Source organism: Sylvia atricapilla, chromosome 2 (assembly GCF_009819655.1).
Source record: "Sylvia atricapilla isolate bSylAtr1 chromosome 2, bSylAtr1.pri, whole genome shotgun sequence".
NCBI lineage: Eukaryota > Metazoa > Chordata > Aves > Passeriformes > Sylviidae > Sylvia > Sylvia atricapilla.
The window spans coordinates 91,516,661-91,541,013 of record NC_089141.1 but is presented as its reverse complement, the minus strand read 5'-3'; the positions used below and the strand labels follow the sequence as shown (position 1 = coordinate 91,541,013).

Here is a 24,353-nt window from a genome sequence, read left to right as displayed (position 1 = left end):
TATGTCTATATTAGACTCTTAAGTTTACTATAGAAGAAATAGCTACAGATTTATAGCATCTTGAAGTAGATATTATGATTTTAAAGATTAAAAAATGTATCACATTTATTCATAGTTTCACATATATCACAGTAATGTAAGTTCTATCACTTCATATAAGTCCATTTTGATTAGCATCAATACAAATTAAATGAAAATCAGACCAACACTTGTAGATATGTGGGACTTCAACTGTATCAGTCATTTTACTGCTGTGCTCAAACAGATGTTTTCACACAGAGCATGTTGTACATTTATATCTGAAGATCCCTGCACTTTATGAAGACTAAAAGATGATACTTCACAACAAGTGTATCAAGTAAGGATTACTGATACTGTTATTTTTCATCTATTGAAGGTTACAGCAGATTTGGGGTTATTGATTTATGTGATATATGGCTTTTTGTGTTCATCTCAGAAATGGAATGGGCACCTTTTTTGCCAGTTGATGCGGTTTAAGGAACAGCAAGAAGGCATTCTGTATTTTCATTTCTCTTTTCTCTATTTAAACAAGAAACATTGGTGGCATTCTCCTTTACTATTCACATGAGAATATCATAGAAATCTTAATAATGTTTTTTTAATGTCTTTCTTTTATACCTAATTTCTACCAAACATCCCATGATATCTGCATTCTTCCCTTGTTTTTCTGTAACCTCCCACATAATATCCACAGCATCTGAACATGCATTAGCAGCAGCACATGGCTGTACCTCTCTCTGGTACAGCATCATTCACATAAGAGTTACAGTCCTTGTCATCCTGAAGACATGAGGATATAGAATTTTTTTTAGCCCAGCTCCTCTACAGATTTTGTAGTGGTTTGACAATGAGGTGTAAGTTTAGTAACATATCTGTATTAAATGGGCACTGACAGAAGTGCAGGACCAACGCTTGCAGTAATGGGAGTTGTGGAAACATCATCTGTCAGCTGTGAGCACAATTCCCAGTTACCTCTTAAGCACAATGATTTCAGCTGGCCTGATGCATATGTCAAAGCCAGTAGCTTTTGAAAACGTGACACTGTTTCCTTCAAAGCTCTTTCCTTTGCAAATGAGTAGGTTCAGCATCTCATAAAAAGCTATTGCCTCCATCAGGGATGGGATGACAAGTCAGCTCAGGTTGTATCAAAACTTTAGCACAAGTATTAGCCTGACCCTCTGCTCAGGGTCATCTTAAGGCATCAGTCAACTACCGAGGCCAGATATTGTGACTGATAATGCAACACACTCATGGTATGATCAGACTTCACATGGCACTTTCTTGCAATGGAGAGTGACTATGGAGAGTGACTTCTCATATCTGCATGGAGTTTGTAACAAATCCAACACACTATGCATTTGAGAATGCAAAGCCAGAGCAGAAATGAATAGGAGAGATCTTTCTATGCAGGATCAGGTTTCCTCTTTAAACTCAGTGTTGTATTGACCACAGCTGGCAGTAAAGCTCCACACAGCCGCTTGTTTGCTCCTCATTTTTCCCAGTGGGATGAGGAAGAGAACTGGAAAAACAAAAGCAGGAAAACTTGTGGGCTGAGATGAAGAAATAAGTGGAGGAAAGAGGGGTAGAAATAAGTGATGCAAAGGCAATGGCTCACTGTCTTCTCCAAGCAGACCAATGCTCAGCCAGCTCTGAGCAATGACTACATCCCACACCTACCACTCTCCACTATTTAATGGCTGAGCACAAGGTTTTATAGCATGGAGTATCCCTTTGGTCAATTCAGGTCAGCTGTCCTGGCTGTCTTTCTTGCTCAGCTCCCTGTGGGGACAGAATGGGAAAAAGTCAAGTTTTGGTGTCATTCAAGTACTGCTCTGCAACAGCTAAAATGCTGATGTGTTAGTAGCTTGGGATTAAGTCACAAATCCCAAACACAGCACCATATGGGCTGCTGTGAGGAAAACTAGCTCCACTTTAGACAGACCCAGCACATTAGGCTATTGACAAAAAAAAAAAAAATCTTGTGTGCAATAAATTATCTATAACAAAAAAAGGCAATAGTCTGAAATGTCTTCACTCTTGCCCAAGGTAATGGCCCACCTACCTAATCAGCATCTGCATTAGATCTCAAATGAGTAATAATTGTTCTGTAATAATACTAGTACCCAGCTAAACTATTGATCCTCCTTAATTTTCTGCCATGTTTCCCTTGAACTTTCATTGTCTTTTGAGAAAAAACCTGAAAAGCATCTCATTCTTGTTTCAGTGGATACATCACCCCACATCATTATAAATGATGCTAGAATAAATTGAATGCTAAGGAGAAGTTGGCCAAACCCCATTTATTTCAATAGAATTTTTCTCATTCTAATTTTTCTCACTCTAATGCACTGCTGGACATGACTCTGGCCTAACATAGTTAACTCTTCTAGAGTTTTATAGTATAAGAAATTGCTCACTGGTAATCAGGAATCCAATTTATTTTTTTTTTTAAGAAAATAGGGACTAAATATAGTATTCTGGTAACAAATACAGGGGAACAATAGTTAGCTTCTGATAGTTTAATCATAAATGTTAAAATAATATCCCAGTTTAGAGAATAAAACTTTAAATATTTTGACCATATTACAGATATTCATTAGCATCTGCATACAGTGGTTAGGGACGTTGGTGTAATTTACCAGGTGGTAAACAATGTTCCAAAAACATCTCAAATGCTGGTCCAACATTGTTCCTCAGCATCTTAAAATAATGTATCTGTATGATCCCATTGCCAATATCTAGACTTTTTGGATTAAGGACTTCCTGAACACAGTAATACACTTCTCTTATAGAGAGGGTATTTGTAAGCCAAGCTTGATGCATTACAAGAAGGAAGAACTGAAATTTTGACTTACATTTCCAGAGTATTAGTTTGTCTTCAGATAAATAGGAAACTAAATTCCATAGAACTGTTAAGTTGGTAAATTCTACCACAAAAATAACTGAATATTTCCTGAATCCATTTAAGTTTGAATATGATTCATTAATTCTTTTCCCAAGTGCTTCCATTTGCCATTTTCCTAGTTTTGTGGGAGTTAGAGAAAAAACAAATGCTGCATTTGCAGTTCTATTAACCTTTATATATTTCCTCAAAATAAGTGCCCTTTGTGAATTCACCAAAGGCTCCATGACCCCAAGGAAGAATGTACCTTATTTATGGAAGTCTAGAGAATTCCTTAAACAATGTCATTTTCATGAGGTCTAACTCAAATACTCCTTTTCACAAGAGAAATTCAGAGAACTGCCAAGCAGACTTCTAAAAGTTTATGTTTTCAAGGGCAAGAGACAATTTTGGGGAGCAGTCACTGGCCTAGTTCTTTGTGCCAAGAACTCCAGTGTTCAGACAGTCAACAGCAATGGAAAGCAATGAGGCTTAAGACAAGGAACTGCTTGTGTGAAAATGGTAGTTGGGGTCTGGATAGTCACCACCATCTTCACAAAATTTAATACGACATTCCAGGAAACAGTGTTTATTGGTGTTTAGTACTTTCCATAAAATGTGTCTAATGAGAGTGACTTTTGTTTGACCGTAGGATTGTTTCTACCACCCTAATTCAAGCCTTTACAAGGTAATAGAGACAGTTTTCTTAACAGTTCCACATAATATTGCTGTTATTGTATGTTTTAATTTGTACAATGCAGCTGCAGTCCAAACAATGATGCTCTGGACACCTAGCTGAATTCTCAAAATCTCATTAAAAAGCTTGGTATTTTGACTTTTAGACCATTTGCAAGACTAAAATGATTCTTGTGCATTACACATTGGTGAGGATCCATGTTTGAATCATTTGAGTAAGATTCTTGAATAACCAAGTAGTCTAGTATACTTTCTAACACTCCTGTTGACTATTAGGGGCTTTTTATGGCCATAAAGAATTCACCTCGGGAATCCTTATGTGGAAAGAACTTCTTGCTTCTTTTTAGGGACATGGTTTCTTTACAGTTTTTACAATATGTGAGGAATCTAATCTTAGAAGGGAGTGATGGATTCTGAGTGCAATTTTCCAAGCAGAATAGTTCCCAGGATATTCTATTGCAAGATTCACAGTAAATAACATTTTTCCAAAATTGCAGCTGCTGGAGTGGAGACCGATAGAATGGCATAAGAATCTCAGCCTTCATTTTAAATAAGTGACTTCCTAGAAATCGCGATTACTGAAAAATTGTGAAACTGGAACCATTTTACTTCTCAAGACTTACAGAAACAGAAGAAAATACAGAGACTAAGGCATTCACTTCTTTAAATGTCAAGCTATTTAATTCTTTCTATTACTTTTTTCAAGATTGACTAATGATTTTGACCTTGCACAATTAGTAACCCTTATTTTCAAAACTAGAGTTTTGAATATCAGAATTTATTTATGCACCACATTTATACACATTCAGTATCAACTTTTATTTTGTACCTGGGTTACCTTGGCAAAATTCCTCCTTTTGCTATTAATTTACATGGAAGATTTCAGACTAGTCTGAAAACACTGAAACCTTAGGACACTCCTGTGCTCTTTTACTTTATTCATTTTTAACCCCTCCATCCAAGTACTTTACCTATGGGAAGAGTCACAGATCAAAGGGTCATTGTACTCTGAGAAAATTGACACCCTTTGATCATTTGGCAGTTGTTTTTCTCAGGCAGTGTGGGCCATTCTCCCCCTCTCCTACATTCCGCCTTACACACATGCAGTTTATTCCAAGCAGATGTTAGCTGGTGCATCTGCCACTTTGATTCTCAAATGACTTTAAGAACCAAATCTGCTCTGTATAAGCTAGCCACCTTTGAGGCTTTCTTCATGTTCACTTCTTCCTGCTGAATGTTTTCAACCTTGTCCACTTCCTATACCCCACACATCTCCATCTCGTCCTTTTGCTTTCCTTCTTTGTTTTCCTGTCGTCTGTGTCTTTTCTAGACTGCTGTCTTTTTTTCCACTCCCTATTTATTCTCATTTAAGAAAACGCTGAGCAAGAAAGCAGCTTAACATTTGGTAATTGTAGATAAGGACAGAGAGATTAGGTGATTTGCCCAAGGCCGCACAGAAATTCTGTGGCAGGCAGAAAGGTGAATTGATTTTAGGTCTCTATGACTCAAAGAGACTCATAAAAGAAGTCTTATTTGAAGGATATATTTTAAACATCAAATCAAAGTTTGAGTCCAAATGAAAACAGCTCCAATTACAGGGCTGCTTTTATCTGCAGTTTCATCTTAGCACACAGGCTATGTCTAGACTTCCCAGGTGGGGCATGCCTGTCTGACTCACAGGCCTGGCTTTTCTTTCCTGCGGTCTCATTTACAGCACGGCTGAGGTACACACCCCGCCCCACCAGCTGAGGGCTGCAAGAGAGGTGTACACATATAGGGTGAGTGTCAAAGCTCATGTTGTCCAAGAGCAGTCTCTAAAAAGTACAAAGTTCTCAAGGATTTGGTCCCTGTCAATCTAATTATTGAAACACAACTTTTCTCTTTTTTTTTTAGCAAAGAAATGTTTTTTTGAAATATAATCATTCATTGGTGTTAGAGACAAACCACCAGTTTACCCAAGCCTTCATTGGTATGGCTTCCAGGTAGAGAATAGGTGTTTGCTTGTATCAAATTCCTTAATGGAGTGATAAACAAAGCTGTTTACTTATACACTTCAAACCAGAGTATAATGTTGCTTTCTGCTCTATTCCAAGCCGTAATGTCATTATCCTTGGCACAGAGCTACTAGATAAATTTGTCAGCCTCTCTGCAAAAATTAGCTCTGCAATAGTATTGAATTCTGGGGGTTAAGCCAGTGCTTTGGCCTGCCACAGGGTAACTCTGTTTTGCAGCCACCAGAGAACGTTCTCTTAGAAAAACAACAACACAAGTTTATGATTCACTTTCAGACTTTGTTCGCCTAAATTACTTCTTTGTGCACTATGGAAGGAAAACAAGAGATTCCAGAAACTCGCACACACAGCATGTCCTTGTTTATGCCTTTTAATTATATAATATATGCACACATAAATATGTAAGGAAGGGCAAGGTGATCTTTCAGTGAGGCTTTTCAAGTTAACTGTCTTCTACACTGAAGAAGCACAGCCTGCTGTAAATGAAGATTTAGTATCTGAATTTAGTTTTAAGCTGTGCAACAGAGGGAAAATGTGCAGTATTTTGAATTTTCTTTTTATTTTTAAATCCTGAAACCTGATCCAAACTGAAAGCATGACTACAAATGTGAGTTGTTCTGGGGAAAGAATAAAGTAATTCAAGACATTATTTTTTTCTCAGAGGTGAGGTGTCTTGTGCAATGAAACTGTACAGCTTACCAATGTTTTAAAAAAATAGTTTAAACATCTGTTTATCTCCAAATTCTTACCTAATATGTAAAGAAAGGATCAGGTTGGCATGAAGGACTCCTAGAAATCAGTGTATCCTTTTTTAATTCAGATCAGTCTTTTGTTGTATTCATTCTGCTTCTGTCGCGTCTATGTTTTCTTCCCTGCTGTAAGAGGTTTTAATGAGCAATATCCATTCACTCAAAGAGACCGGGTACAGGAAAAGCTAATTGACAATGTAGAGAGGACTGAAATCCAGACTAGGAAATCAGAAACTTTGAACTCTACCAAACTGCAAATTCATTATGACACTTCCAGTGAAATCAGAGGAATTTTGATTGGAAAAATAACAATAGTCTTTTCTTGGCAATGTTCCAGCTAGAGATAGGTGAAATTCACACAGTTGTTTATATTACGGTAGAGCACAAAAGTTCCAAATCACAAAGGAAATTGTTTCCTCTCCTCAAACACTGATAATCTGAGATGAGGTAAAGTCCTATAGCATGTAAATGATTCATTAAGAGCTCTTCAGGGACTTCTACAGAAATAAAATATAAGTAAAAAGAATATGTTATTGAAGATCAGTATAAATGAATAATGGAAGTACAAATATACAGTTTTCATGAAAGCTTTACAGAATCTGAAGGCCCAAAAAGCAACAGGAAACGTGAGAGGCAAGGAAAAGGATTCCGGTTGGTCCTTGAGTAGACAGAGGAACACATCATTCCATTAATGGAGCAAGTCACAGCTAGTTTCACTCCTTATCACAAAAACAAACAAAAACCAAAACAAAAACACAAACAACAACAACAAAAAGAGAGAGATCGCAAACAAGCAATACAAATATTGAATTTTAATGAAGGGATAGGAGCCAAGGATGGAACAGAGACATAACAGCTTACCAAATATACTGGATGTACTCATGTGGATAAAACTTATTGAAATGCACTCAAGAATGCAGAAAAAATGAGGCAAAGTGATTTCTGATCTGTTAGAAAAGTCCTGAAGGACTCGTAAGAGGCAGAAGACACTCCAAAGAAGTGAAGAAAGGGAGAAAAATAATGCATTGCTGAGGGGAAGTAAAAGGAATTTTGAGGGAAATGGGTTAGTTACATTGCTGTAATATGTCTGAAATATCAAAACACATTATTGAACAGCCTATTTGTATGGACTGAAAAATAATCAAGTGATAAACCATTATCATTTTGCAGTAATGCACTAGTATAATTTTCTTAACCAGGACAACTGATCTATTGGATAAGGAAGTGATTCAGAATTAATTAGAGAAGGCATTATTTGTGATTTATCTTGTCTTAAACTTCAAATTGCTCTACATGGAGAAAACTGAGAAATTTGTCTTTTATTAAATCCACATCATAAGATTGGTACACACTGCTTGGGAACAAAACAGACTTTTAGGCAATTACAAATTGTTTCCTAGGTAAATAAGGGTCCGAAGGATCTAGAAATATGCTCTCTCCTCTACGTGTTCTGATCTTAGTTACATTCAATATTTTTAATGTTCTGCTTTGGACAGGTGTCTGAGTTTCTTCTGTCATCATTTTTACCGTCTAATAAAGTAATTCTAATGTATACTCTCTCTCACCAGAAAAAAAATGTTCAGCTGCTTGAAAGATCTGAAGAACAAGATCATGGACAGGCACAGAGGGTCTTTTTCCAGATATTTTCAAAGGCAGCTCTTTCTCCTCACTGGTTGATGTAAACATAGGCACTTAGTAGAATGACTTTTCTAAGAATCTAAATTGCAGATGCTTAAATCAGGAAAGCTGGATTCCATCCCTTGATAATGAAATTGAATATACTTCTAGATGTCTTAGTTATTCTCAAAAATGAGAGTTACAAAGCAGTTAGAGGAATAGAAGTTGAATTATCTAAATTAATTACCAAAATTACTTCAAATTGGTAGATGATACACAATAAATACAAGTGTACAGATTGCTCTGAGGAAACACAACTTGATTCTGCAAATAAAAAGTAAGAAATAATTTTAGTTGCCATGCTGCAAGTAGAAAAAAAAGTAAATCATAAATTGAATTTATTACTCCTGCAGAAAAAGACAGCCTTTATTCTGATTTTAATGACTATAAACATTTAATAACTACTTAGACAAACATCTTTCAGGGAATGTTTGGGTATTTGCTGCTCCATAGGGGGATGCTAAAAGACTTGTTGAGATCATTTTGACTAGTCTTTTGATACAGTAAATATACTAGAAGAAATAGAAGATATAAATCAGAAGCCTTGTTATTCACATTTGATAGATGGAAAATCAAGCTATAAAAGGAAAGTAACCTACACGTGGCAATGTAGAATGTTTATGGCAGCAAGCCAGGGATGGGATGCAAATCTGTTAAGCCACAGTCTGGAATTTAACCACAAAACTATCTTTTCTCTAGCCTTTGTATTCAATTTAGACATATTTAAATATTTGGATGTTTATCCAAAGCCTATCAGGAGTGATCTTCCCCTTCAGACTACATCCCTTTGCACAACAGGCTTGGCTCCCCCTCCTGAGGGAAGACCTAGCAAATCCTGTCTCCTCTCTCACATCCACCATCTCATTTTTAATGCTTGGTGCAGACTCTCAGTGCCCTGCCAGGCCTGTCTCTCTCACAGGTGATGATGGAGAAATCACTTTGCATTTCGGGCCACATCAGCCCCAACGTGCAGCTCGGGTCACTTGGGAGCATCGAGGGGGCAGCTCAGGGCACTGGCACAGGCAGCAGAGACCCCAGTGTTCAGAACATGCTCTGCTCATGTCACAAGAAGGCTCTGTGAGATTTAAAATCTGCTTCTGTCAGAAACTTCCCGTTCAGACAAAAGCTAACCCAGTTATGTAAGAAGGTGTTAAATGTACATGGAAAAATGATGCTTTTCCAAGAAGCCAGGCAGTGATTACATTTTCTAAATCTGCAGTCATTTTCCAGTAACAAATAAATAATCAAAGACAGCACATTCTGTGAAAAAATAATAATGTTGAACTAAAGGAAGCAATTGCCATTTCAAATCAATAAAATGTAGTTCCTTGTATTTTCATGTTAAATAAAAACAAACACTTGCCCAAGGAAAGCAACAGCTAAGCTGTTTGTTTTTATATTCACTTGGCTCCTCAGATCTCTTCCAGGCAGACTTGTGGATAAACAGGTTTGTTTACGAAAAATCTGCTCATTACGGCATCAGTTCTATCTATGGCGTCTTGGTTTCAGATGAAGCTGCTCTGAAGACATTTGTTTGCTTCAAATTAGGGGGTGCACAGCCTAACAGATAAAACCAGAGGGCTACAGTGTCACAAGTGGGGTTCTTCAGTAATTCTTTCAAACCTGTAGACTCATCTTGAGGTAATTCAACTTTAAAATCAACCCGACAAGAAAAGTCAATAAACATTAAATATGCAAATCCTTTTTGTCTTTCTATTTCCTGTTTTGTTTGACACTATTCCAAATGAAGGTTGCTAACATTGTTTACACAGAGTTCCTGAGAACTGGTGAAGACTATGTCTAAATAGCACTCTGCCTCCCACCTGTTTTCAAAGAATTCATCTGTTCCAGGGCACACAATTCCTCTGTAATGCTGGCTTTCCTCTGTCTCACCTTTGTGTGAGACAGTGCTTAATTTAACTATTTTAATTAGTTTTTAGGACTGCATCCATCTCTGAGAACATGCTGCCTCAATGCTTCCAGGTAAATACTAAAACGTGTTTTGCATAATGATTCTGTATTTTTATTTCCGTCATCTCAATAAGGAAGTTAATTGGGCGGGAGGGGAGAGACTTGGCAGACAATAGTACACAGCCATCTTCACCCAACTGACAACTGTGTTAATAGGCTTTTTTTTAAAAATGTGTTACACATCACCGACTTGACATAGAACAGCTGTGTCCAGACAGAGAACACTAAAAAACACCACCTGGTAAATGATATATTCTTTATGGATAACAACTCATCTTTGGAAGACCAGAGATGTCACTTTCTCTGCTTCGTTAAAGATTGATGGCCACCTATTGAATGAGAATGTACTTTTAAATTGGAAAGCATCTTATTCAACTACTGAATACCTTTATCCTCATGTACAGCACAGGGAGAATTAGAAGTCAGAGGGTGTTCACTTACTGCAGTTCTCTGCACTGCCAGTACAGTTTGGGGGATTGTTTTGGGGTACTTTTCTTCAGTGGGCTCTTTTTTGCCCTGTCTGATAAGCTAATATTTCCTTTTTGCGAGTGGACTAATGCAAGTTATCCTTTGTCTGTGGAGTATTGGTCATCAGTCATAGTGACTGATGGGACAACTGGTCAAAATATTGCTGAAAAGGAATGTGAAGTTGATCTGAAACACAAAGGATCTGATGATTTCCAGTGAATGTCCTCTCTTCATGACAGGACTCATACAGATTCAGGACAACTTGCTTTTGTAGACTGCAGTGAACGACCTCGATGAAAAAAAAGAGATTAAGCTGAAACCCCTTTTTATGAAACAAGCAGTCATGTGCTGACACTGAGCAGCAGCTAATCACAGCCCAATGTCCTTTAGTTGTGCAGCCTACACAAAATTCTCTTTTCTTATGCATAATATGGGTCCTATTATTATTTTCCTCTTTCCTCTTGCATTCATATTTCCCCAGACTAAGGCAGCACTACTATTATTTCCCCCTTTTGCCATTGTCTGTACAGTTTCTATTGTATTGACTGCCTGGAGTGTCTTTCTTATTCCCTTCCTTCAACATGGGCTGCAAAGCAGCATGCTGCTTGGGCTTTCTTTTCACTATTCATTTGTGAATCTGCATGCTTTGTAGTGCAAACTTTAATTGGAAAGCACTGTCCTTCTTTTAAATGGCAAGAGAATGCATTTTCAGTGCACTAGTTCTCCCCGTTTTAGAACCATGAGTGTTTTCCTAGTGACAGTGCATAGTCCAGTAAGCAGCACATAAATGTTCTCTATTTACTTCTCATTTTGAAAATGGAGAAAGGAAATAATACTCAGAAGAATAATTTTTCTTGCTAGAACTGCAAGATTTGCCAGTTTCCCTAGGGCTATTTTTTTCTCTTGGGAATAAATATATTGCATGTTATGGACCCCAGATCTTTAGTAACTCTAATTAGCAATTCTTTTGATTAATTTTCAAGTAAAATCATATTTATAAATATCCAGTAAAGGACAAGGCTGATGCTTAACTTACGTTAGAGTCATACTATTAGCTAGTATAATGTCACAATGAAGTCACCACAGCCTTGAAAGTGTATATCTATGTTTGCAAGTGAGAAAGCATAAAAATAGAAGATTAAGATTTAACTTAAGATTTAAGTTTGCAAAGATACCCATTCCAGCACTTATACTGACTTTGTATTTTCCAGTGAAATACCATGGCCTTCTCTTAGGATGTACTGTATTTCCTGGTCTATATTAAAAGGGCCTTTTCATCTGTCTGCTGATTAAGAGAAGTGTAGTGCTAAAGGCTCCAGGTAGCAAACACAGCCCTTCTTTTCAAGGCAGTCAGAAAGATTTAGATCTAATAAAGAGCAATCCAAGAGTGACTAGGCCTTATAACTTACCTGTGTTGTGCTGGAAAACAGCAAAAAATAGCATGGGAAATGTGGTTTTATGTGGAAAAGTAGGTATACCCATAGATGATGGGTAATTCTCCACCTGGAGGCAAAAATTTTCTTTTGCTATAAACTAAGAAAAAGTAAAGCAAAACTTTATTCTAACCACATGTTGATGAGGTTAAGTACAATGACCACCTTTACTGCGCCAGGCATAATCAAGTTGTCATTATAAATTAGTAAGTTCTAAAGAAACTTTTCAATCTTTGAATCAAAGTATTAGGAATCCTTGTAAAGAATATAGGGGGATCTAGGGGAAGCTGCCTGGAGACCTGAGCCAGTCAGGAAAGTTTTGGTACAGATATGGAGATACATGCACAGAATCTCACCTGTGCCATGGTAGGTACCTGTGTGTAGGTGTGGTATGGGTTTGGAGGAGATACTTGATGAACACAACAGTGGCCTTTGCTCCTGTGTTTGCTCCCCAGTGTGTGCTTGAGCCAAGATCACAGCAGATTCTGGCATCATCTCAGTTTTCAGAAGTTGGGCAAAAGTGGGAAAGGAATGGCATACTGAGGGATAAGGAAGCTCATTACACAGTTGAATAAAGGGTGCTGAGTTGCTCATTCTTATGAGCTGCATGGAGGTTGAGGGCTTAGTTTTAGAGGTGGGCAGGTACAGAGGAAGCTGATGACCCAAGGCCAAGTATTTCGTTGTGGGTGAGAGGGTATAAGGTGAGATCATGATCTGAGATTGGTGGCAGTCTAGGTGTGGGCACAACATGTGCAGAGATGAAGTTGCCACAGTGCTCAGATACCTTGCCCCAGACACTGCTCCTAGCAGCAGCACATTCTCCAACAGCCAGTCCTAGCAACAGCCCCCATTCCACTGCCACTGCTCCTGACCTTGCTGGAATGCAGTCATGAGGCTTCCCCAGACCATGATTGGCAGGGCTATGTCATGCAGTAATAGGAAATTTCTCTTCCATTTTTAAATGATAATCTGGGATCTGTGATATCTCATCTAGTCCACCAATACACGTGTGTATAATAGTTGAGGTACATCATCTTTCAATTCTGTTTCCTTCTCAAAAAGAGAAAGAAAAAAACAAAACAACTTGGTTTTTTGGTTGTTAAACTTCACTCATCACAGGCTACTGAAGGTGGCTTCCAAGTAGCACCACTGCAACTGTCTCCTGCCATTTGCAGTGGTTCATTTTCCTGCTCAGCTCTGCTCCCTAGAGAAAAGGCTGGATGCAGTATAGGTTGCCCATCAGCCATGGGCCACACCCCTGGACACAGCCACTTCTCACCTATCTGTGCTCACCAGGTGTACTCGGAAGCAAAGATAATTCTTCCTGTGCAAACAAACCTGCAGGAGTAAACATCATATCCTTGGCTCATCGTGCTTGTGAGTCACTGCTTGTTGATGGGTGGTGGTTTCAAGTGTGGGATTGTAGCAAGGAAACTGCTTTGTTTCTGCTTGCTTTCATTCCATGAAAAGAAAATAACTACCATACTTAGCATTCTCAAAGCTCTGTACAAGCTAATCCTTGCAACATTCCCACGTGGTGGGCAAGTATAGTTAAACATATTTCAAAATGTGTGGAAGCCAGGACATAAAAGTGTAAATCACCTATTCAGGATCTAAAGGTAAGTAAGCATCTGAATTCAGAAGAAGAATCTTATGTCAGAGAAATTGGTAATGGACTAGACAAACTACTTCTTAAGGCCTTTCTCAATCGCCCAGTTACAAAAAATAAGACAGTTATTATACAATATAATATATTACAAAAAATAAGACAGAAATGTAAGAGTAGCAACAGGTGTGGATCCAACTGAAGCTTCAAAAACAATGCCTGCCCTTACATTAGGAGATGTTTGGGCCCAGAGCACAAAGCACAGTATAGAGATCAGCTTTAGGTCTTGCTCTGATTTTATGGTAAGATGCTGTTAAAATTTACAGAGAACTAAATGTAAGGAAACTGAATCAAACCACTTACAATTTTTTTCATTCTACTCTTACTTAATTTGTCACACTGGTTCCATAGGACCACCACTGTCCCCACCATTGTCCTTCACCTCTTTCCTCAGAACTCTTTCCCCGTTATTTCCTCCACTGCTAAAAATTTCTGTCAGCTAATTAACCTTTTCCCTTCTCTAGGAAACCCTTTTTCAACATCACCCACCTCCTTTAAGTCACTTAACTGGTCCCACATGTGCCTATTTGCTTCTCTCACCATGTTCCCACTAGGGAAACATTCAGCTTCTTCACTGCCTGAGGCATCTTGTCAGGGTATCTTTCCACCTGCATTTCTACAAATAAGGTCAAATTGTCTAGGGAAAGAAGGGGAAGGGGACTGTCAGTTTTGTCTGAAATTTTTGTAAGAGGCAGCTGGGAAATTCAAAGCAGACCATACTGCATCCTAGGACAAACTGGTGTGGCTTTACTTTTGCCAGGGAAAAGGCAAGTGAATTTGACAAAAAAAAAAAAAAAAAAAAAAAAAAAAAAAAAAAAAAAAAAAAAAAAAAAAAAAAAAAAAAAAACCTTGGATATCTTGACCCATTTTAAATTAAAATTGATCATACCTGGTTTTGCAGCATGATTCTGCATAAGAATGTCATTCCATTTTAGAATCAGAGGAGATAATTTTGACCTTACAACTATTTTGAGCAGCCTTGTTTACATATTTATTGCCAAAGCAGATTAATTTAAATTTCATATATGCAAGCACAGTAATCTTGAGAAATTGTGACACATAGGAAGCATGAGGAAACACCAAGCCATTTAAAGATTGCACAGAATTTCACTGAACATTGTGGAGTTTCTCTCTTTTGTTATGTACTTGAGAATGACCACTTCTTTCTTTAGAGGGCCAAAATATGTGATATATTAGTTATCTTCATAAAAAGCATTTACATATGTGCTTGCATGCATGACTGTGCATCTGCATGTGTCTTTTTCTGTGTGGGGAGACAGATAGACATGACATTTGTGGAAAACATCCTGTTTTCAAATCCTACATTGTTAGTATTGAATAATTCATTCTAGAAACCTCTACTTCACAAAGAGTGAAGTAATTTATCTTTCAGTAAAGATTTTTCAGCTTTCTCATTTAATTATGAAATTGAAAGATCTCTCTTTCCAGATATTATTCTGGCAAGAAACATCTGTTCACTAGTTTCCAGGCAAGCACCCTAAGCCTGAATCAACAAATGGGTTTAGAAGGAATGATTGCTAAGGAAACGTTGATGTATCTTTGAAAGCTGAATTACTGGTTCATACCTACCTGAGTGTAGGTCCCTGAATGACATACCTATTGCCAAAGCAGCAGTTTTCACTGGCACTAAATTTAATTTTCTTGAAACATTGCTTAGAAAAAATAAGATTCTGAGCACTGTCATTATTTACACAGTTTCAAGGAAACACTACTAATGATCTTCACTTTCATTCTGTTTCATGTTTTCTCTCTGTTCCAGTAATCTCCAGTAATAATAAATAGTTCATTTAGCCTAGGTTTGCAAGACCTTTGAAAATGGAAAACCAAACATGTTGAAGAAAATATTCCGGGAAGTTATAATTCAGAAGAAACTAACTTCACAACTCCATCTGTGAACTGTTTCTTGTTAAAGAAAAGAAAATTGCATTCTAAATGTGAAAATTTCAGATATACTTATCTGAACCTAAATAACAGGCAGCTGCTCCAGGAAGAGATCCAGGAGTGGACTATGAATAGTCACTGGGAATACTTCGAACACATCAGTCCAAACATCCAACACACAGCTGGCCTGAGCTGCAGAATGCCTGGTTATTGACAGCACAGTGCAAGCCAGGGGGATGTCCATTGCTCAGGCACCTGTGGCAGCAGAAACAGGCAACACTGAGAGGCAGGAGACTGAGACAGAGCAGAACATTTCAGAGAGAGGATGGTTAGGCACAAACAGGCCTCACAACTAAGGGTTGAGGGAGTGGGAAGGGAGGGCATCAGGAATGCCACAGTGATTAGCAGAAGGATCAGGAAACTATGGCAATGAACCAGCTGTGTGAGCACGGAAGGGACCTGGGAGCAATTGAGACTGCTTCTATTTAAGTAATGAAAACTCAGAAAAGTTTAAAAAAATAAAAATAAATGACTGGCCAAGTTTCAAGGCCAGTATAATTTTAAGCCCACTATCAGATGTAGGTTATTCAAATAGTTCAAAGTTTCTTTTCTGCCCCTCAGGTCACTCCCTGGATCTGCAGGCTGCTCCATTCAGAGAGCTCCTTTTTATTCTCCAGATATGAAGTGTAGTGAACAGAAAAACCTTTTGCGTAGTAAGGGCTATTTAATTGCAACATATCAGTAACAGATAAGCACCTACACAGATATTGCCACGCTTACAACACTGTGCAAGAGGTAACTAATTGTGCTAAGTATTACTACCTCCATTTTGCACATGAGGGCACAGGGCAGAGACAGGAAATTCCACACCCAAAATGACAAAGTTCAAAGGGTTCAGAAGCCTTTTGACTGTACTACCTTTGCATTTTACAGATCTGTTTACTAAAAATACAGAACATTTTTATTTACGAAAGACGAGGATTAATAATTTACCTGGGCCATTAGACCCTTTGTACCCGGTGTACAGTAACATGCATGGCCAGTGTTTGAGTGTTTTACAGAGAATTGACAAGGTTGGGATTGGCACGCCATGCCTCGGGCCACAACAGAGCCAGGACTCCCAACTGGCAAAGGCACAGAGATGGTGAGGATACCTGCAGGGGGATGTTAAAGGCAGACACAAAACTCCAGTTAAAGTGTGTTTTCTGTCCCAGGTAGCAATGGTGATTGCAGACTATGTCACTTGGTGATCTGTACCATAAGAGGCTTAGCTGGGCCTGTCTGCCGGGTAAAGAGGATTATGAGTTTAAACATGTAACACCCTTTTGCTTTCTTCTTCCACCTTTTTACTGAAAGACATGCAGAAGCCAGTAAAAGTATCTGTTTCCAGTTAGCTGTGTTAGAAGTGCCCTTGCACTGTGCATCGACTGTATTGAAACAAACTGCTTTATTTCATTACCACATGCTTCTCCATCAATAAATTACAACTTAGATCAAAAGAACGGGGTTGTCTTCTGTTTTCTAATTCATCTAGTTTGCTTAGGCATTTGCTTTACTGAAGTCTTAAAGGACTTCAATACTGCAAATGACTTGTATATTATTCAGTCTTCAAGAGGCCAGTATATTCTAGTCAAACAAGGACTTCTGATGTATATATATATCAATTTCTGCATATGTGGGACAAATGATGCTACAAAGGACATTTTTATTATGGAAAGTAAAACTCCAGCTTTTTTTCTTCATTACTTCCTTTTTCATCATATTGAAACCCTGATTTCAGTAAATGTTTACTTCTCTTCAGAAGTTCCAGCTTCCTACAGCCTGAAATTTGCCACCTCACCTGAATTCAGCTCCTCCAAATCTGTCTGTTTGAAGTCCTTCTTAAGTCCTAGGTACTTTCTAAAATCACTAGCTTTTAATAGACCTTCTTGAATATTCAGGGTTAAGTTCCTTGACCTCTAAACCCTAAAGAACAGATGCTGCAGAATTTTTTATTATATTACATGTGGGCATTTTCATCAGGCTCATTCTTACTTTATTCTTGATGTAATTTTTTTTCTCTCTTCCTGTTTATTTCTAAGGCTTGTAAACGTAGAGGTGAATGCTGACTCTTTGCATTCTAGCTTTATTAAACCAGCACTGACAAGTTGCTGGATCTATCTTGTGATGAGTCTCATACCATGATAATCATTCAAATCATTATTTATGCATCACAAAATGGAAAGAGGTCCTAGCGTGTAGTGTAAGAAAATGGTTGGGAAAGAAAGCAAACTTCTTCCAGGCTCCAAAATGTCTCAGTTATGACTTTGAAGAAGCACATGAGACTGTGCTTAACCTTTAGTAATGACGCTCCTGCAGCAGCACTTGTCTGACAGGTCTCTATATTTCATCCTACACAGTAAACAGTGAGTTTGTGACTACAACTTACTAACATGTTGTGAGCTGCTGTGGGACTCTGGAGCTCTAAGCAGACCAGCCTCAGATGGAAGAGAAGTTCATACTGTGCTTTGGAAATTTTAGGTGGCCAAGTACTAAGATTAGGAGGCTGGTTCTCATGGAGGGTTTTTGATGTTTACGTGTCTGCACATCCACACAAAGGGCAACTCTCAGTATAAAATTAGACTATTACTGGTTACAAACCAGTGATTTGCAAGTGGAACTAGATGAAGACTGAAGTGTTTGTTTGCAGATAATGATCAGATGGAAAAAAAAAAAGAGTAGAAAAGTGTTACCTGAATCTTTACAAAAAAGTTAAATTACACTTACAATAAGAAAATTGTGATGCATGACCACCTCTGATGATAGATGGCCAGAGTCATCTTGATTTTTTAGTTTTAGAGATTATTTCAGTGGAAATAATTGAAATGTGTCCATATTCATTCACTTTTCCTCTATGCTTGATTTTTTAAACTTAATTCATAGTGGCAGGAAGTATGCATCATAAAAAATCATGTAATTAATTTATCTTTTATTATAAAGCATAACTTATTAAAGTAATTATATATTTTCCATCAGATACCCCTAATTATGTAATGTTCTGTATTTTAAAAATTATACCCAACCCTTTTAACAGATTTCTGCTTATGATACGCCAGCAAATATGAAAATATGTAAATCTCAGCTATTCAGTGTATATAAGAAGTGAGTAAACTCTTTAATACCCAGACAGAGAAGTCATTCTGGTTTTAATAAACTATGTACATGATGGAAGGATGCTGTCTGAAAACAATGGAATTCTTAAGCCTTGGCAACAGCATATTGATGTTGTCCTGTATTAGTTACACATGCTTGCTGTTGTAGATGACAGTCTCCTTTCACCCTGGAAGAAAGTGATATTAAATCGAAGGGATTTATATGCAAAAGGAAAAACATGTTAGCTTTTCCTTTTTCCACCTACATATGTAGATATTTTAGTGGACTTGCACTGATCTTTGGGCAAATGTCTGCCTTCCAAAAGCAGCTGAAGAACTGGGTAATCCTTGCTCAAGAATTTGGTCTGATCATAATAAAGAGATATGGGTTAAAGAAGAGCATTAATGGAGCTGTATCAAAATTTAAAAATTGATGGATGAGTGCCAAAAGATTTGACTCCTAATTTTGGCTTTTCAATCCAAGCAGATCAGATAAAAGTTAATTTTAGGTCTTTCCAAAAAGAAGTTGGTATTTTCATGAAATGCTTTAATAGCTTGAGCATAGTATAATTTATGTTTGACAGCTCAGAAAACAATTTAATTTTTAGCAAAGAATATTTCCTGTTCTCAAGTAAGGTGGTTCAGGAGAATATGTGAAAACAGAAATTAACCAAGATTTAGGTGATTCTGGTGAATCCAGGTGCCCTTGCACATGAACAGAAAAAACGTGAAGAAATGCTATGAATGATCCCTATTATGAGTCTCTATGAATGGTGTACATGCTGCAATTACTGATAGATTTTTTCATCTGAACTATTTGAACTATTTTTTCATCTTAACTATAATTTCTTTCACTCAAATTGGTCTATTTTCATACACAGATTATCAGTGTCAAATATCCTTTTCATTTCTGAGAGTTTTGGCCCAGACAAATCTATCCAAATATAAAATCGGATTTTCAATACTAAGGCAACCTTTATTGAATTGGCCATTTTTCAGACAACAGCTTCTGTTCCAGCACTCACAGAGATTTAAAACATAAAACAAGAACCCTTCAATCTCTTGAATTTATATTTCAAGGCTTGGGCTGCAGGTTCCCAACCTCTTGTGTGAGAGAGGATCTCAAGTGAGGAAAAAGCTGGAAACAAACGCAATTAGCATTTGCTCTTTGGATGCAAGTGTAACTAAGTGAATGCAGCTTGTGGATGCTGAATTCCTGTGGAGCAGCAGTGAGAGCTCAGGACGCTGAGCCCACAGAAGGAAATTAATTTCTCTGCTTTATTTGAAGATACTTGCAAATGAGAGAAAAAATAAATCCACATAGCAGACCACCATAGCCCAGCCAATCAAGACCTACTAAATATAAAGCAAGGGTCCAGATAAATAACAGCCATAAGAGATGAAGGATTACTATAAAATATGCAAGACATTATCCTGCTGCAGGTATTCTGTTCCCACATGTCTGCTGCATACCACAGCTACAAAATATGTCTCTCTGTTTCCATGAACCCACTCAGAAAGGTTTTTGTTTTGCTGATTTTTCAAGTTAATGATAGTCAAGGCACTTGAGAGAAAGATTTATGTCAGTGATGCACAGGTTCAGCAAATTGTCAAAGACTTCTCCTGTGCAATTAATCATCTTTTCTCCATTATAATTTGTAAGTGCCAAGCATATACACAAAACCATTTTTACAATATAGTTATCATGGGTACATAAGTAGCATATGAATCATATATAAAAAAAAATACAGAGTTCTAGCTACCACATGGATTTGTAAATCCTTCTCTGCATAAGACAGCCCCCCAAAAACTGTGGAGGCTGTCACATTTAACAGTCATCCTGTTTATGACACTACTTTAAGCAGATCTGCATCTCTGTTATATCTGTTCTTCCCAGGCAGCTTCAGCTACAATTATGCACATTAGGTTTTTGGAGCTTTTAGAGGAAAGCATTCCTAGTTAAAAAAAGAAAGAAAGAAAGAAACAACAACAACAAGAAAAAAAGATTCCTCGATACAGAAGGAGCTGAGCGCAATCTTTCCTCAGTGGTTTCTTTGAGGTACTTTGGCAACTCCAACTTGTTCTTTGAGAACAAAGAAGAATCTTTTCTCCTCTTTTAGGGAGAGGTAGTCTTATGGTCTAAGCCCCAAAAACAGACTTCTGAGTGATGTAGATTCTTGGGTCAACCTAAGCCACCTTCCTGCCTCTGTTTCTCTCTCTTTTAAATATTTTCAGAATCAAGCTCCTGATTGCTCTACATCAGTATAGGCTCAGAATGCAGTTTCCTATGAAGTATATTAATAAGTAAAACTGCAGACTGACTATCCCAACAGAGGAATTCCAGAGGAAGAAGACTCATCTCCAAAGATGTTGGTGCTGTGAATGTTCACATCTTTTTCCATCAGTTTCCCTCTTCAAGGGTTTCTGTGAGAACTATGCTCATTTTAGAAGTCACACCCTCAATAACCTGTTGCAATTCTTACATGCAGTTTCTTTTTTAGAACTCAAGAAAAAATATCTGGATTATTAGTGTTTATTATGCCAATAACTTTTGGAGGTCAGTTTTATAATGTGTATACTACAACATTCCACTCAGATCAAAGCAAACAAACTGCTCTAATTGGGTTTTGAGATCAAATACTTCAAGCTTTACATTCACTGAACTACATGTGGCTTAAATCATCAATATTGTACAATCCTGGACTGCATATTTTGTGCTATACAGTAAATAGAGAACATGTGGTTTGGAATGTGTCTACCGTATGTGCTAGGGCTCATAGTAACCAAAAGGATCACTGAAACGCACTGTCAAGAGGCTAATAAAAATTGATTGTGATTTCCAGACTCAGACCTCATGTGGACAGACAACTATTTGTTGGGGTCTGTGGGTGCTAAAAGCAATGTTGAACCTTTCATGTGAGGCTTCAAACCCAAGTAGACAAAGAATCAACATAGCACAGGCTAAATTCTTGCCTCTATCCTTAAAGCATTAAATTACTCTGAAATATATGAGCAGAACAGGTAGCGGAATATGTGCATGCATGGATATTTAAAATGCAAAATTCCACACCTCTTTGCTTTAGCCTTATTTTTTGTACAAGAAATAGAGTGCTCATAGATACACGAGGTTTTATATTTATGCCAGTATAATAAATTAATAGCATTCATTTTCTTTTTTTTTTTTCTTTTTTTTTTTTTTTTTTAGCTATTCTGTTCCTTCAGAAACCTATCAATTCGGCCACAAATTTGCACAGCCATTTTGGAACCCTCCAAATGAGTGATATTTCAAATATTACAGGAAATATTTGATTATTAAAGTAAGACAGAATGTAAATCCTGGCACAGAGGGAATATATGAGTGCATTTAACTGGTTTTCTCACTTTTCAACACTTTTGGCACCAATGAACCCACAGGCACACTTGCTAGAGAGCTGTCACTAACTTGTCTCACAGTAACAACCTTCATAGCTGACTACAGTGAAACCTTTTGTCAAAGCTTCTACTGACATGAGTTTCTTGATGCTGCACTGTTTAGAGAGAAGTATAACAACAACAGAAAGACTTGGGATGTTTTTGAAGAGGGAATGCAGTGGGAGATACACAGCTGTAACTGGACATCTGCTAGTGCAGCAGGGTAACATTAATGTGAGAGATGAATTCCTCATTTTCATGGTGCATTATGCAGGAATTAACCATACAACGAACAATGCAAGAGGACAGAATAATATCCTAGGTCATGCTATCCATTCTGTGACATTAAAAAAAAAAAGAAAACAACACACACCACACACACACAAAAAAAAAAAAAAAAAAAAAAAAAAAAAAAAAAAAAAAAAAAACACACACAAGAGCAAACAAAAAACAAACAAAGACCAGAAAATCGTGAAATCTTTCCTGGAAATAGCTTATTTATTTTCCATGTATTCTTATTTCTGAGCTGGCAAAAACCTGGCAAATATCAATTTTCCAGTACTTTCTGCAATTTGAGTTGGAGGAGGATATTATGTAGGAGGTTGGTATGTTTAAAGGAACTGCAGATACAGTCACCAGCAAGCAGGCTTGATTTTCAGAATGATCACTCCCAACATCTGCTGGTTTCAGTAGTGATGGAGGTGAAATATCCAAGTATCCTACAGTCAGCTGAACACTTTGTGCCCTTGGACCTGAACTGAGAGAACACTTCAGCATTCTAGCAGAGCCTGATGGATTCACCTGAAGAGAACAGAACTGACCAAAGCAAATACTCAACCACTTTCAATAGTTAGGGATGTGCTGCTTGGCTGCAGTGTTAGTTTCACTTAATTCACCCTGCGGAGGGCTTGTTCTCTCAGCTGACAAGACTTGAATATATCACCCTTGCAAACCATGTGGACACACAAAAGTCAAGAAAGGACTTCAGGATGGAAAGAAGAAAATGGTAGCTGTTTTCTGTGACTGTGTCAATGGTGCCAGATGGAGAGATCCAGAGCACTAAAATCAAATGGCACGGGCTGACTCGTGCCCTTGCTCTATAAGGCTCTCTCTCTGCATATCAGACTGATTTCTGACACACAGCACAGGAGCTGGCCCAGCAGCCCTTCTGGCTCTTGACTGATGTCTTTGGGACCCTAAGGCATAAATATTATTCTAAATGTGCCTATTCATTCCAAGGTTTCTAAAATGGTGTGAGGGCTCTGCTGCAGCCTGTCAGGGCAGCTGGAGCTGATAGTTGTTAGTTGACTCAGGGGGTGATAGGAAAGAATACATTTGCTAGAGACTTCTGGGGTGCTGATGAAGGACAGATTGGTCCATAAAGCTTTTCTTTGAGAAGCCTTAGAAGCACACTGTGACTATTGCCTTGTGACAGTTTTCTGGACTGGTCCAAACCAGGGCCAGAGGGTGAATTGACAGTTAAGCTAGCTGAATGCTCACAAGGCCTGTGCTCACACACTCCTTCATCTGCTTTTATTCCATAAATTCGCTTCATTCAGTAAAGAGATGAACTATATCTCGAGTATTATTTAATGACTATAATACTAAATAAGGAGGACAGAAAGGCTCTTCAGTGGCAGGCAGGTGGAAGCATTTGTAGCTCAAGAATGCACACAGACAGATATGGATAAATGATGCAGCCTTTTTTCTGCCATTTGCTCACAAAGGATTTATTCTCATTCCTGAAATGTTTACATTAATGCATTCTTTTGTAATGCATCATTGTATGTATTTTCCATACTTCCTCTCCTATTTTATTTTGTTACCAAAGGTTACTTACATGGAAACAGAAATATTTTGAGGGTTTCTATTTAATTTTTTCTTTCTTCCTACATCAGGGGTTTTTTGCTTAAACTCTTTGGTTATCCAAGCTGGTTTGCTTCCTCACAGACAACTGTCCAACAAAGAACAGGATAGCTCAGCTGTGACAGGGATGTTTACAGAGGAGAAGCTGAATGCTTGGCAAAAGCAGCATCAATCCTCTACCTGTTTGGCACTTCCTGTAGCCTTAGAGCTCAAGGAGCACTTGAAATACAGGAGAATATGTCTAATAATTTCAGCAGATATGAACCTACCAGGCAGTCCAGAGCCATTTGGGAGTCCTTTATTTCTTCTCCCTTCAGCTGCAGCTGGAGAGAGGCCAAAGCAACATGCAGTCAGGTGAGAATATGGGGGGGAAGAGGATCAGAGAGAATCCACATGAGTGTCTGCCTGTACCTGGTTCTGTTCTCCAGAGAGTTGATTTTGTTTCACAATGTTAGGCTTTTCCAGCCTT

At 37.9% G+C, this 24,353-nt stretch overlaps 1 long non-coding RNA gene across 1 annotated transcript; it reads right to left on the bottom strand.

Annotated features, from left to right (window-relative positions):
- Positions 1–1,422: 1,422 nt before the first annotated feature.
- LOC136358032 (uncharacterized) lies at positions 1,423–22,920 on the bottom strand. The gene is made up of 3 exons (XR_010742994.1): positions 22,840–22,920; positions 22,655–22,770; positions 1,423–1,800 (listed from the first exon to the last, which is right to left on the bottom strand). It is a non-coding gene; the product is annotated as an uncharacterized lncRNA (long non-coding RNA).
- Positions 22,921–24,353: the final 1,433 nt, after the last annotated feature.